Consider the following 15,072-nt stretch of genomic DNA (forward strand, 5'->3'; position numbering starts at 1 on the left):
AGCCTTTCCATCATTAGTTTTTGGGTCTAGCTATGCCTGGAAAGAGTCGGACACGACTGAGCGACTGAACTGAACTGAACTGATGCCTGGGAAAGGGTAGGGTTTTTAGACGGGTCCTGAGTAAATAACTTCCCTAAGGTGAAAGTGAAAGTTGCTCAATAGTGTCTGACTCTTTGCGACCCCATGAACTACACAGTCCATGGAATTCTCCAGGCCAGAATACTGGAGTGGGTAGCCTTTCCCTTCTCCAGGGGATCTTCCCAACCCAGGGATTGAACCCAGGTAAGATTCTTTACCAACTGAGCCACAAGGGAAGCCCAAATATCTTCCCTAAGCTTGCTGTAATTAACAGGTTTGATGACTGCCTTTCTCCTGCCCTCTAGTGATACGTGATCAAGTTCAGTTCAGTCTCTCAATCGTGTCCAACTCTTTGTGACCCCAAAGACTGCAGTATGCCAGGCCTACCTGTCCATCACCAACTCCCAGAGTTTATTCAAACCCATGTCCATTGAGTCGGTGATGCCATCCAACCATCTCATCCTCTGTCGTCCTCTTCTCCTTTCGCCTTCAATCTTTCCCAGCATCAGGGTCTTTTCCAATGATTCAGTTCTTCACATCAGGTGGCCAAAGTATTGGAATTTCAGCTTCAGCATCAGTCCTTCCAATGAATATTCAGGACTGATTCCCTTTAGGACTGACTGGTTGGATCTCCTTGCAGTCCAAGGGACTCTCAAGAGTCTTCTCCAACACCACAGTTCAAAAGCATCAGTTCTTTGGTGCTCAGCTTTCTTCACAGTCCAACTCTCACATCCATACATGACTACTGGAAAAACCATAGCTTTAACTAGACGGACCTTTGTTGGCAAAGTAATGCCTCTGCTTTTTAATAAGCTGTCTAGGTTGGTCATAACTTTTCTTCCAAGGAGCAAGTGTCTTTTAATTTCATGGCTGCAGTCACCATCTGCAGTGATTTTGGAGCCCAACAAAATAAAGTCTGTCACTGTTTCCATTGTTTCCATCTATTTCCCATGAAGTGATGAGACCGGATGCCATGATCTTAGTTTTCTGAATGTTGAGTTTTAAGCCAACTTTTTCACTCTCCTCTTTCACTTTCATCACTCTTTAGTTCTTCTTCACTTTCTGCCATAAGGGTGGTGTCATCTGCATATCTGAGGTTATTGATATTTCTCCTGGCAATCTTGATTTCAGCTTGTGTTTCATCCAGTCCAGCATTTCTCATGATGTATTCTGCGTATAAGTTAAATAAGCAGGGTGACAATATATAGCCTTGATGTACTCCTTTCCTACATGATCATGTAGTCCCTCCCAGTTCACCTCCCTGCTGCCCCCTAATCATTTGCCTGGGATCTATGTCCAGGATCTGCTCTTGGGACTGTGTCTGCCCCTGCTGGATTGTCACTGGGGTTTTGAGCATGCCCCTCATCTGCCCATATTTGGGCCAAGACCCAGATCCTGGCCTTTTCTTCATGTGTACAGCAAGCAGTTAGAATTATATGAATGTCCTGCCGGGTTAGGTCAAAAGCTGAGGTAAGAGCCTGAAATTCCTTAATGAAAGTGGTGGGGTCCTGACTGAAGGAACCTAGTTTGCTTTGAATACGTGAAATGTTAGACATGGGAAATAGAGCATGGACTCTGATGATGCTCATGTCTCCATTTGCTACTTCTCTTAAGGGAAGCATGTTAGAATCTATTTTCTAGCATTGTATAGTCTTTGATCTTGAGTGAGGAGGGGAGTGGGGCTTTCGCACTGATAAGGGGGTAGCTGTGGAGGAGCTATGGGGTGCTGTGTGGGTTAGGGTTGTAGTGGAGTTGGACAAGAAAGGTCAAGGAGTGGGTCGTCTAAAAGATTTGATGGAGGGGGAGATAGAGAAAGTTTAGGGGATAGGGCATCAACAGAAAGATACTGGTGATATGAGTCCCTCAGATCTGAATTCTGACTGAGTGCCATAAAGGTTTGAACGTAAAGATACCAAGTTGGAGGATTGTGTTATAATGTAGTGTGCCATTCAGAGGTCATTTTTATGGTTCCCCATTTTGTACTGACTCCAAGTTTTGTCGTAAAAGAATGGGAGCCTCTTCTCATCAAAATTTTCCAGTTTCTGAGATTACAGCCTAGAAGTGAGTCTGAGGGAGGTTCTCGAGACACACTTGAGCCCATTTTTAGAATGGGGGGTACTGAGAGTTCACTGGCCACAGAAGGCATCCCAACGAACCCTCTGCATGTGACAAGACACAGTGCAGCTAACAGCACAGATAGCCAACCATCCCAACAACTGCGCCTGACAACGAGAGGTGAGATGTGAGCCTGTGACACAGAATGGAAACAAACCATATGTTTAGGCACGTCCGGTCTTCTCAGGTGGCACAGTTGGTTAAGAATCTGCCTGCCAATGCAGGAGACACAGGTTCAATCCCTGGGGAGGGAAGATCTCCTGGAGTAGGAAATGGCAACCCACTCCAGTATTCTTGCCTGGAAAATTCCATGGGCAGAGGAGCCTGGAATTGCAAAGAGTCCATGGAGTTGTAAAGAGTTGGACAAAACTGAGCATGCACATCCACGCAGACACAAGCCAGTATACAAACCATACAAAAATGCTCCTGGCAGCTAGAGCAGGAAAGAACAGGAAAGGAGATTCCCAGAACCAAATGGGTGACTCAACTTTAGACAATTCCCTGAAACACAGAAGGCTCTTTTTGGGATGACTTAGGGGCAATCCCTGCTGCTACTGCTGCTAAGTCACTTCAGTCGTGTCCGACTCTGTGTGACCCCATAGACGGCAGCCCACCAGGCTCCCCTGTCCCTGGGATTCTCCAGGCAAGAACACTGGAGTGGGTTGCCATTTCCTCCTCCAATGCATGAAAGTGAAAAGTGAAAGTGAAGTTGCTCAGTCATGTCCGACTTGTAGCAACCCCATGGACTGCAGCCCACCAGGCTCCTCCGTCCATGGGATTTTCCAGGCAAGAGTACTGGAGTGGGGTGCCATTGCCTTCTCCGCAGGGACAATCCTTAGGCTCCTGTAAATTAATCCGGACCAAGGAAGGAAAAGTAAAAGTAGCAGAGAAGACAGGATGAGGAATTTGCCCTGTAGTCCTGCTGGGAAGGCAGCAGCCAGGGGAGTGGGCTCAGTGTTTTGCTTGAACCAATATATACCTGATGTTGCACAGAAGTTGTCTTGATGGGGGCAGGTGCTCAAATAGCCTGCTCAAATAGCCTATTTGGCAGATGCTCAAATAGCTCAAATGAGGAGCCATTGCAGTAGATGCTGTCAGTCAGGACTGCCTTATCCTGTCATGGGAGTCTTCAAACAACAGGTGACCTAATTAGGTTTTTTAAGTGCCTGACCTGTGCACGAACAATTTTTAACTGTCTTGGTCCTCAACTTAAGGGAGAAGGAGGGAAAAGAGGAAAGGAGAGCCCTCACCCGCTTGGGTGGCAGGCACTGGGGCACAGTGGGCAGTGGGGCCTTTGGAACACACCAGAGAGTAACCCTGGCCAGAGTTCCTCAATTGTTCCAGAGTTCAGAGTTCCACCACAGTCATTTGCCTGTTCACAGAGGGTTCAATGAAGAAGAAAAGAAAGAGGAAAGGAGGGTGGGGGAGAATCCCCTGAGAGTAGTCCCTGTAGGTGCCCCCAAATGTTGAGATAGTCTAAACACGAGTTGGAAAAGAATTTTCAGACATGGAGTATTGCAGAAAGGAGTGAGTCTATTAAGAACAAAGAGCAGAGATAATGTGGGCACTGCGAGTGCAGCAGGATGACAACCCCTGACATACCAGGGAGAGTCCACAGTTTTCATGGGTTGGTAGCCAGTTTTTGTAGCCTCAAGACAAAGAAAATTCCTGTTGGAAGGTTGGCATTAGGAGATTGGTTAGGACATTACAGGGTGACTACCAGGGTGGGCGTGTTTGCCTAATTTCGGGGCAAGAAGCCTGCTAGTGATGATCAGAGGGCTTTTGGCAATGGTTACAAAGGGGATCAGTCAACTTTGGAGGTTTGGTTCTGGGCTCCACTTCTGTGGCCTTGTTGCCTTGGGACAGAACTCAACAGCTGGCTAAGCCAAATTTGTTACCAAGTTCAAGCTTGCACAGCTCACTGCACAACAGACCAGTAAATCAGAGACTGAATTGCTGAGGCAAGAAATATAACTTTATTTGGAAAGCTGGCTAACTGAAGAGACGGCAGACTAGTGTCTCAAAATAACCGGTTTATCAGGGTCTGGATGCCCGGTTCTTTTATAGATCAGAGATGAGGGGAGGAAACAAAGAAAAAATGTTCATTAATCTTGCAAATATGTCCTAGAATGGCAAGCCTGAGGCAGTGGATGAGTTAATTTCTCCCTTCCTGCCATCTATAGGTGGACAGAGTCCTGAACAAAAGCACTTTAACAGTCAGGCAGAGGGGCAGGCCATTATGACTGAGGCAGGCCAGTATGATTATGATAACAAATGAAGAAGGAAACAGCAACCCACTCCAGTATTTTTGCCTGGAAAATTCCATGGACAGAGGAGCCTGGTGGACTACAGTCCATGGGGTTGCAAAGAGTCAGACACGACTGAGCATGCATGCATAATAACAAAAGTGATGAAAACAAGTCAAAGAAACAGTTCCAACATATTGTCAGAATTGACTTTTCCCTGCAACAAAAGCATCCTTTCTGGTCTTTTTTTTTTTTTGGCTCTACTTTGTGGCATGTGGGATCTTAGTTCCCAGACCAGGGATTGAACACATGCCCCCTGACTTGAGAGCTTGAAGTCTAACCAATGGACTGCCAGGTAAGTCCTGGAAGCATCCATTCTAGACGGATGGCATGGATGTTCTCTGGAAACCCTCCAGGGACAGGACCCATCACATTATAAAGAAGCCTGGCCCAATGTGACTCAGTTCAGGTGGTTAGAAACTCCTAGACAAAACTTGATGGTCCCAGTTCTGCCCTTCTGAACCACCAGAATATTTTTACCTGTGTCCTGGCACTTGACAACACACTGTCTACACTTCAAGGTGATGTTTATAGCCCTCTCCTCCAGGTGAGCAGTCACTGCTCATCACTGGTCCTCACGTGGCTTGAACTCTAGTCTTTTCATCAGCTTGGTCACCCTCATGTGAAGGCCCTTTTATTCTTAACAACCACCATTTATCAAACACTTGATACTATGTGCCACACAATGCCAAGTCACTGGCTTTTCAATTTCATATAATTTTCATCTATCACAAAATATTATCCCACTTTTGATTTATTTCCCAATCATTTACAAATGTAAAAACTATTCTTAGTTCCCAAGCTGTACAAATACAAGAGGTGGGCTAGATTGGCTCCATGGCACTCAGACCATTAATGGATGGCCAAGAATTGCTTTTCATCAATGTCTGTGCTTCATGCTTTTCTTACTATCTGGAAAATTTCCAAAACTTTTTCAAGCCTTACACAGAATAATTTGTAGTGATATTTGGTGGTATCTAGAGGCAATCTGGGAGGGCTTCCCTGGTAATTTCAGCTGGTAAAGCTTAAGCACAGCACAGAAGCAATTTGAAAACTTAACTTGAGCAGACTGGATTCAGAAATGTTTTCTTGAGGGAGATGACCCATGAGCTGAGTTTTTCAGGATGAGTTGAAAGTGTGGTAGGGGGATGAGGGACTACAAACTAAAATGTGAAGCACCCCTGTATATGTAAGGAGCTAGAGATGGCTAAAAATACATGCTGGCAATGTGAAGAGGTGAGACTCGGTCATAAGAGGCTTGGAAACTAGGGAAAAGACTTTATTCCAAGGCATGCATGCATGCATGCTCAGTTGCTTCAGTTGTCGGACTCTTTGCAACCACATGGACTGTAGCCCACCAGACTCCTCTATGCATGGGGATTCTCCAGGCAAGAATACTGGAGTGGGTTGCCATACCTTCCTCCAGGGGATCTTCCCAACCCAGGGATAGAACCTGAGTCTCCTGTGTCTCATGCATTGCAGACAGATTCTTTACCCACTGAGCCACCTGAGAAGACTATTATTCCAAAGCAGAGAGTCTTAATTTGAGGTCCATAAACTGACTGTGAAGAAAGCTGAGCACTGAAGAATTGATACTTTTGAACTGTGGTGTTGGAGAAAACTCTTAAGAGTCCCATGGACTGCAAGGAGATCCAACCAGTCCATTCTGAAGGACATCAGTCCTGGATGTTCTTTGGAAGGAATGATGCTAAAGCTGAAACTCCAGTACTTTGGCCACCTGATGTGAAGAGTTGACTGATTGGAAAAGACTCTGATGCTGGGAGGGATTGGGGGCAGGAGGAAAAGGGGATGACAGAGGATGAGATGGCTGGATGGCATCACCGACTCGATGGACGTGAGTTTGAGTGAACTCCAGGAGTTGGTGATGGACAGGGAGGCCTGGCGTGCTGGGATTCATGGGGTTGCAAAGAGTCGGACACGACTGAGCGACTGAACTGAACTGAACTGAGCTACAGAATGTCTACAAATCTCTTGAAATTTCATGCAAAATGTTGTGAGGATGTTTATTTTTCTAGGGACATCTATGCCTTTGGTCAAATTCTCTAAGTTGCATGTGACATCAACTTAAAAATAAGGTGAACGCTAAAATGAATGAGGAGCCATTGCAGTAGACACTGTCAGTTGGGAGGCTACCTGCCTGGCTCAGTTTTCCCACCTGTAGGTATACACAGGGATGGGCCCTTCACTACATGACCCTGCTGCGTGGCCACAGTTGACTGGTCCAGGGGTGGGCACTCACTCAAGTGATGGTCCCAGGGATTTTTTTAACCTAGAACCAAAAGTGGTAGATGGTGTTGATGGTAATAGAGGCTAAGTCTTGGGAGTGGCAGGTGGCCATGTTGCCCATCCTGTGGAGGAAAGTAGTGTAATTAGGAGAGAATGAAATTAAAATACCAGGAAAAGCAGAAACACAAAACCTCAAGTGAGTATTTTACTGGTACTTGAATCAAGGCACCTTGACCTCCACTCGTGTACTTTTCACATTTGCTTGAGACAGTCCAGTGTCCTAACATCAAATTGATTTTTGCCTCACCTAAATCACATTGAATTTCTGACAAACAAAAGGATCTCAACAGAGGGGGATGACATGAACAGACTTGAATGGAAGCTCTAGCTGCCACGAGGGGGATGAACTGGACAGAGGAGGCAGGGCCAGCAAGGAGGCTGATGCAGTGTCCCAGGGAGTGATGAGAGGCCTGGGGCAGAACTGACAGTTTCAGTGTGGAGAGGAGCGGGATGGGAGATGATTCATATTTTCCAAGGCAGAATCAGCAGACATGGTTATTGATGAGCCACAGAGGGTGAAGGAGGAGAGGGGATGAGGATGGGTGCTGGGACCCCAAGAGGATGGTTAGGTTATGGCCACAGAGTGGTTAAATCCAGGGCAGGGTGTCTGGGGCTTAGCGGGGAGATTCTGGGCTGCATATGAAGATTTATCTGCTTGGAGTAGTAGCTGAAGCCATGGCAGCAAACCAGGTTGTCTAGGACAATATAGCAAGGGCTGAAACATGCTCTGTTCAATCCAGTGTGGTCAGAGGACATCTGCTCACCCAGGGGGTGAGGGTCACAGACCTTTGCCTGCGGATCTTGGGGGGTGAGGCTGGGCTATATATTCCTTCTCCAGGGTGGTGGTGCCCTCCTCTGCAGGTAGTGGAGAAGAGGAAGCCCAGGCACACTTGATGAAAAAGCATGGGACCACACAGGTAGTGATGATTTGTGCCTTTTGGGAAGAGAAAGGGGGCCACCAGAGACATGGGCTTAGAGGGTGTGGAAGAACAGGGCCAAAGGAGAGATCCAAGGTAACGGAATATCCCTACCCAGCCCAAAGGGGTCAGAGAAGTGGGGGAGCAGGGTCGGTGTGCATGGGGCCATGTGTGGGTGGAACAAACAAGGACAGGTTGTGATGCCATTCTGGTTAATTCATCCCTCTGAGTTTCTCCATCTATGAAGCAGAAATAATGATTGCTTTTTCTGCAGAACAGGTAGGGAAATTACAAATAGCCAATAGTTCAGGTATGCTTTGCCATCTGAATACTCATGATGATGACCTACAAAACTGTTAGGGAATATCCGTCTAATAACTTGGCTTGTGCACTGCTGAGAGCATATAAGTCATGGGTGAGCCCTAGTGAGAGTATGTGGTTGCACTCAAGTTCTGCTTCAGTCTTTTCTCCACAGAGCACACCCCCTTAGAGCATTGTTCAAACGTGCTGGGCATCATTGCTAACATCTTCCTCACATTTAAAGAGAAAATACCTTCTAGGAAAAACCTGGGATGAAAGTGTGTAAGCCTAAGTGGCTGCCTTCATTAGCAGAAAGAGCAGAAGCGACCGTGGTTGAGATGAGGGGCACGTAAATGGAATGAACGTGGCCATGGCCATGGGCCTCTCAGCTGTGCCTGTGTCAGGCAGGCAAAGTGATTGTGATTGCAAGTGAGTATGATCATGACACGAGCAGATGTATCACATTTAAAAATTCAATGAAGAGAGACAGTCCCCAGAGCTGTATAACTATAAGTCAAGGAAAGCAAGCAGATGTCCACTATGATTTATTGAAATGATTCATCTATGGCTTCAGTCACTGGGTCACAGCCACTCACTTTCTGAGCTTTAAGTGTCAAGACAAGAAAGGTATTCCTTTGACACAAGAAAGGTATTCCTTTGATGTGAATACACACTGACCTCAGGCAACCTTATCTACCTTATCTACCACTTACTACTCCCCCTCTCACCTTGCAACTCACTCAGGTAACTCAGTAATCAATGTGTGACTTCCCTGGTGGTCCAGTGGTTAAGAATCTGCCTTGTGATGCAGGGGACACGGGTTCATCCTGGTCTTGAAATTAAGATCCCACATGCCTCGGGGCAACTGAGCCTACGCTGCAACCACTGAACCCGCATGATGCAACGGAGATCCTACATGCTACAACTAAGACCTGACAAATAAATCATCAATTAGTGTGGTTATGCACACTGGCTTACTATTTAAATGGTTCTTGTACTGGGATCATTTTAATATGTCATTTCCTTATAATTTACATTACATACGTGTTTACTGAAAGAAAAATATGTTGTGTTGTGTTTAGTCACTAAGCTGTCTCCAGCTCTTTGTGGCTCCGTGAACTGTAGCCTATCAGGCTCTTCTGTTCATGGGATTTTCCAGGCAAGAATACTGGAGTAGGTTTCCATTTCCTTCTCTAGGGGATCTTCCCAAGGGATCAAACTTGAGTCTCCTGCTTGGCAGGCGGATTCTTTATCACTGAGCCCCTGGGGAAGCCCCCAAAATTTTATCCAATACTTTACGGGATCATTGTGTATTAAGAACATCCAATGAGGTCAATACTTCATGTTAAATAGAGGTTATATATTTCATGTTATGTAGCAATCCCTAGCGATTTGTTTAACAGATGTCCAAGAGAGTTTTAGTGACATTCAGAAAATTGGTCTTTTATGGTGGGCTCTGAATACAATATTAATTTTCCTTTTAAAAATAATGGAATATAAGCTCCTGCTTGCCAAGTTTTCTCCAGCCATCAGGGCACACACAGTGATTAAGGCGCCTTCAATTGTTCTGAGGAACAATCTGGAAGCTTCCAGAGTGATGAGAGGAGACAAACATATCTGGGAGTTGTTAGTTAAGTGGTTTAAGGGACCTGTTCCCAGAGTCCCAGGAATGTCAAGGGCAGGGAGAGAGGGGTCCTGGGAGAGCAGATAAGCCACCCTCACCATCTGACCTAAGCCTGGGAAGGGACCAGCCCAGGGTGGCAAGATGAACCAGTGACTAAGGGAAGTCAGATCTCCTGCGTCCAATGTCGGTGCTTTTATCTACCTCGCCAGACCAAAACCGACCTGGTCCGATCACCTCAATTACTGATGCGGAAACTGAGGTCAAAGAGAAGAATGACGTGACCAGGGTTACTTCACAGGCTAATAACAGTCTTGGAGTAAAATCAGAGCATTCGGCCAGTCAGCAGCCTAAGCTGCTGTCAGCTGCAAGCCCTCATTTAACTGTTGATAAACCAGATCCAGAAAGGGTAGTGATTGTTTTGCTGCCGGTGGTGTCCTCGTTTGGGTGAATTCACTGAGCATTGACCACAGGAGACTGGGCATCTTAGGGGGTAAATGGTGCTTTGGTTGGAATGGGCTAAGGGGGCGGTTCATATGGGACATCAGGGATTTGAGGCAGGAGTGGGATTGGGGTTGGTACAGAAGGAGGGATTTGAGGCAGGAGATGGGGCTCTTCAGAAATGCTGGGCTATATACCCTGAAGAAATCATAATTGCAGCACTGTTCACAATAGTTAGGACATGAAAGCAACCTAGATGTCCATTGATAGATGAATGGATAAGGAAGTTGTGATACATATACACAATGGAACATTACTCAGCTATAAAAAGGAATGCATTTGAGTCAGTTCTAGAGCCTACTATACAGAATGAAATAAGTCAGAAAGAGAAAGACCAATATCAGTTCTAGAGCCTACTATACAGAATGAAATAAGTCAGAAAGAGAAAGACCAATATATTAACCCATATATATGGAATTTAGAGGGCTTCTCTGTTGGCTCAGTAAAGATTCTTCTCTGGAAAACCAATACAATATTGTAGAGTAATTAGCCTCCAATTAAAATAAATAAATTTATATTAAAAAAATAAAAATAAAGAGCAATGGAAAAAAAAAAAGATTCTTCTCTGGTAAAGAATCTACCAGTAATGCAGGAGACCCGGGTTTGATCCCTGGGTCGGGAAGATCCCCTGGAGGAGGGCATGGCAACCCACTCCAGTACTCTTGCTTGGAGAATCCCACAGACAGAGGAGCCTGGTGGGGGACAGTCCATAGGGTCGCACAGAGTGGGACACAACTGGAGCGACCAAGCAGCAGCAGCATGGAATCTAGAAACAGTTCTGATGATCTCACTTGCAGTTAGCAAAGGAGACATAAAGAACAGACTTTTGGACAAGGTGGGGGAAGGAGAGTGTGGGATGCTTTGAGAAAAGAGCATTGAAACAGATACATTACCGTATTTAAAATAGAAAGCCAGTGGGCATGTGCTGTATGATGCAGGGAACCCAAAGCTGTTGTCTGTAACAACTTAGAGGGGTGGGATGGGGAGGGAGATGGAGGGGGGTTCAAGAGGGAAGGGACATATGTATACCTGTGGCTGATTCATGTTGCTGTATGGCATTACATCAATGTTTATACCACAACATTGTAAAGTAAATATTCTCTAAATAGAAAAAAAAAAGAAATGCTAGGCTAGAGGGAGACGATTCCGAAAGAGCCTCTATAGACCTGCAAAGAAAGCTCTGACTCTATGAACAGAGTCTAGGACTGCTATTAGAATTGGATGGGATTAGTAAATCCAATTCAGAGGAGGAGAGAGGAGAAGAGAGAATTAAGCCTCAGAATAGAGTTGAGAGCTTGAAAGGACTCCCGACTTTTCCTAGGTAAGGGCAATGGAGACTGAGAGGGGACAGAGACTTGGCCAAGTCAGAGTCAGGACCCAAAGCAGCTCCTGCTCTCTGTGAGGGCAGCTCTCTTCCCTCGCGCTCCATCTCAGCACATTGAGAATCATGCTCCCCACCGACAAGAGAGCTTACCGTATCTTTCCCGGGATCTGTGGGAACAGAGGGAACAGCTGGGTCTTTCCCAGAATCTGCCTCCTTTTATGTGTCTATTCCCAGAGGTCAGCCCTGGAGTCAAGGCTGCCGCCAGCCCTCCATCCACAAGCCTTTGTTTGGGTTCCCAGACCACATTTCCTCCCCTGACCGGCGTGCATCTCCCCCACCCTTCAGGCCTGCTGGCCCAGCCTCAGCCTGCCCAGAACAGAGGCCCCAGAATAGCCTGGGGCTGGCTCACTTGGGCAGAAAATGCCTTCCAAGGAAGCTGAGGCCTTGAGGTTCTAATGCTTTTCTTACCCACAGACAGTAGTTTCCTTTTTTAGAACATGAACTCAGAGGATGTGGCTCCCTGCCTCTTCACAAATAGACTGTCTCCCAGGCACAGCATTCCAGGAACCACGGGGCCACCAGTGACAACGGCCTCTCAAGGTTGACTGCAGGGGGAGAGTGTGTCCCTTGTTGTGTAGCTGGAGCCGGCTCCAAGGGTCTGAAAACTTCATTCTGGCACCAAGTCTGGCCCAACTCTGGACCCAACAGGAATCTTGAGGATTTCCCACCACACCATTCCTCTACCCTCAAATCATCCACACTTATTCATTCTGCCCTTCATGCAACAAGTGTGTATCAAGCACCCACTATGTGCTAGCTTCTTTGAGACAGTAAAACTTTTTGGACATATCAGATAAAACAGACAAAATCCCAGCTCTCAAGAAATCCATATTTTAAGAGGGCAATGGTTAAAAGAGACCTCTGCACATTCTTTTACATATATATATATATATATATACATTTATTATAATATATACATACAAAGCGGAGAAGACAATGGCACCCCAGTCCAGTACTGTTGCCTGGAAAATCCCATGGGCGGAGGAGCCTGGTAGGCTGCAGTCCATGGGGTCGCTAAGTCAGACACGACTGAGCAACTTCACTTTCACTTTTCACTTTCATGCATTGGAGAAGGAAATGGCAACCCACTCCAGTGTTCTTGCCTGGAGAATCCCAGGGACGGGGGAGCCTGGTGGGCTGCAGTCCATGGGGTCACACAGATGAAGCGACTTAGCAGCAGCATACATACAAAGTAGGCTTAAATATAAACAGAGCAGGTTTAAACTCAGGTCCATCCAGCACCAAAGTTCTCTATCTCCTGCCTCTGGATATATACATATATACATATATATATATAAAAATATATATTATATAATGTGTGTGTGTGTTAATTGCTCAGTTGTGTTCAACTCTTTGCGACCCCATGGACTCCTCTTTCCATGGAATTTTCCAGACAAGAATACTGGAATGGGTAGCCATTTCTTTCTCCAGGGAATCTTTCCAACCAGTGACCCAACCCGGGTCTCCCGCATTGCAGGCGGATTCTTTACCACCTGAGCCACCAGGGAAGTCCTACATTATATAATACATATCATATTATATAATATATAATAAATTTATATAATATATAATAATTATATAATAAATATATATATCCTGCTTCTATATATATTATTTGTTATGTATAATATTATATAAACCTATAATAAATATTATATGATATTATATAGTTATACACATAATATAAATATTATTACATATAATTATATATATATAATATATATCCAGAGGCTTTGGTGTTTTATATATATATATATAGAGAGAGAGAGAGAGAGAGAAAGAGAGAGAGAGGGCTTTGATGTTAGGTGAACCTGAGTTTAAACCTGCTCTGTTCTCTGATCTTGAGTGGCCGTTCTAACTTCTCTGAACCTCAGCTTCCTTGATGCTAAAGTGGAGATAAAAAGAAGTCCCGCGGGGGCTTGGGAGAGGCACCATATAATTCTCCTTTGGAACACTGAGGAGATGTCACCCAGAGAAGGGAACCTGTGACCTGTCTTAGGGGAAGTGTGTGAGTTCACCAGGTGAAGCTGGTAAAACGGGAGGTCCTTTGTAGCAAAGGTGTGTTATTGTGCTTGGGACACGAGGGACAGTTCAGGAGGGGCATGAGCGGAGTGCAGGCAGTGAAGCTGGTGTCATTATTCTGAGGGCAGTGGGAGGCACTGAAAGGTTTAGGGAGGTGAGTCACACTGATTGGGACTGGTCTGGAACCTCAAGCTGGTGCATGACGGAAGGCAGACAGCCTGGGGCAGAGAGGCCAGTGAGAGGTAGGGAGCAGCAGCCCAGGCCTCCTCTCCACCGAGGAGAGGCCAATGTGGCAAAAAAGGAAAAATACATGTGGTGTGGAAGACTCAGACAGATGTGGACTTCAGCACTTCCTTTGCCACTCCCAACTCCCAGTCCCCCATTTATTAGCTCTGTGACCCTTATTTCAGTTCAGTTCAGTCGCTCAGTCGTGTCCAACTCTTTGCGACCCCATGGACTCCAGGGGGGTCATGGACCCCATGGACCCCAGCACGCCAGGCCTCCCTGTCCATCACCAACTCCTGGAGTTCACTCAAACTCACGTCCATTCAGTCGGTAATGCCATCCAACCATCTCATCCTCTGTCGTCCCCTTCTCCTCCCGCCTTCAATCTTTCCCAGCATCAGGGTCTTTTCAAATGACTCAGTTCCCTGAGAAGGTATTAATATTTCTCTCTCAGTCTTGATGAATTAGCTGAAGTGGCAGCTAAATGGGAAAAGCCCTGACTGGTGACGTCTAGTAAGTGTGAGTCCCCTCCCCCGTACCTGGAGGCAGAAGTTGGTGACTGATTTTTCTGCTCTGAGTCTGAGTCTGATTGTTTAGAAAGGACCTGCAAGTATTCCCAAGCCTGCATGGTCCCCACAGTGCCTGGGCATCACGACAGACTCGGGGGCTAGGATCAGAGCCTCCAAAAGTGGGGGAGGAAAATGGAGCTAAAAGAACTGGACCAGATCCTTGGGTTTGAGTCACCACCCAGTCCCAGTCCCCTCTGGTCCTGGGCCTGCTGGGTCTGGCTGGGCCCTGCTCCAAGTCACATCTGCTCCCTGTCCTCAAGGAGGTCACCATCAACTAAGGGAGATTCACAGACTGGGCCATTGTGTAATGCAAGAGCATACCCAAGCCAGCTCCTCATGGGTAAGGTCTTACTAAACCACTGAGCCCTCATAGCTACCTTGGGAAGGAGGTACCATGGTCTCCACTTTATAAATAAGGAAACAGCAGCTTAAAGAGAAGGATAGGACCAGAGTTGTCCAGCCTGGAAATGACTGAGTCAGTACAGAAATCACAACCTGGCCACCTCCAGGACCTGAGTGGCCAGTCTGGGCCAGGGGACTCGGGTTTCAGCAAGGTCAGGGGTGTGCCAGGATTCGACCTCAACATTATCAACCTGTGAGTTGTGACTATGGGCCTCCCAGCAGGGAGGAAAAGTAGAATCTCGATCAGCAAAGGGCCCACAACTGCATGGACCCCAGCCTCTGCAGAACTGAGTGGGGCTGACAGCTTCATGGCCTCCAGCTGTTC

General features: G+C 46.3%; 1 long non-coding RNA gene across 1 annotated transcript in view; it reads right to left on the reverse strand.

The window, feature by feature from the left end:
• The window catches only part of LOC147375403 (uncharacterized), a 35,441-nt gene extending 23,669 nt beyond the window's left edge, over positions 1-11,772 (reverse strand). Inside the window, exon 1 of the long non-coding RNA XR_015159927.1 lies at positions 11,620-11,772. This is a non-coding gene — a long non-coding RNA (uncharacterized LOC147375403). The remainder of the gene's footprint in view (positions 1-11,619) is intronic.
• Positions 11,773-15,072: the final 3,300 nt, after the last annotated feature.

Source organism: Bos grunniens, chromosome 3, assembly GCF_055505025.1.
Source record: "Bos grunniens cultivar Pamir isolate PY7600 chromosome 3, Bosgru_T2T1.0, whole genome shotgun sequence".
NCBI classification, from domain to species: Eukaryota; Metazoa; Chordata; class Mammalia; order Artiodactyla; family Bovidae; genus Bos; species Bos grunniens.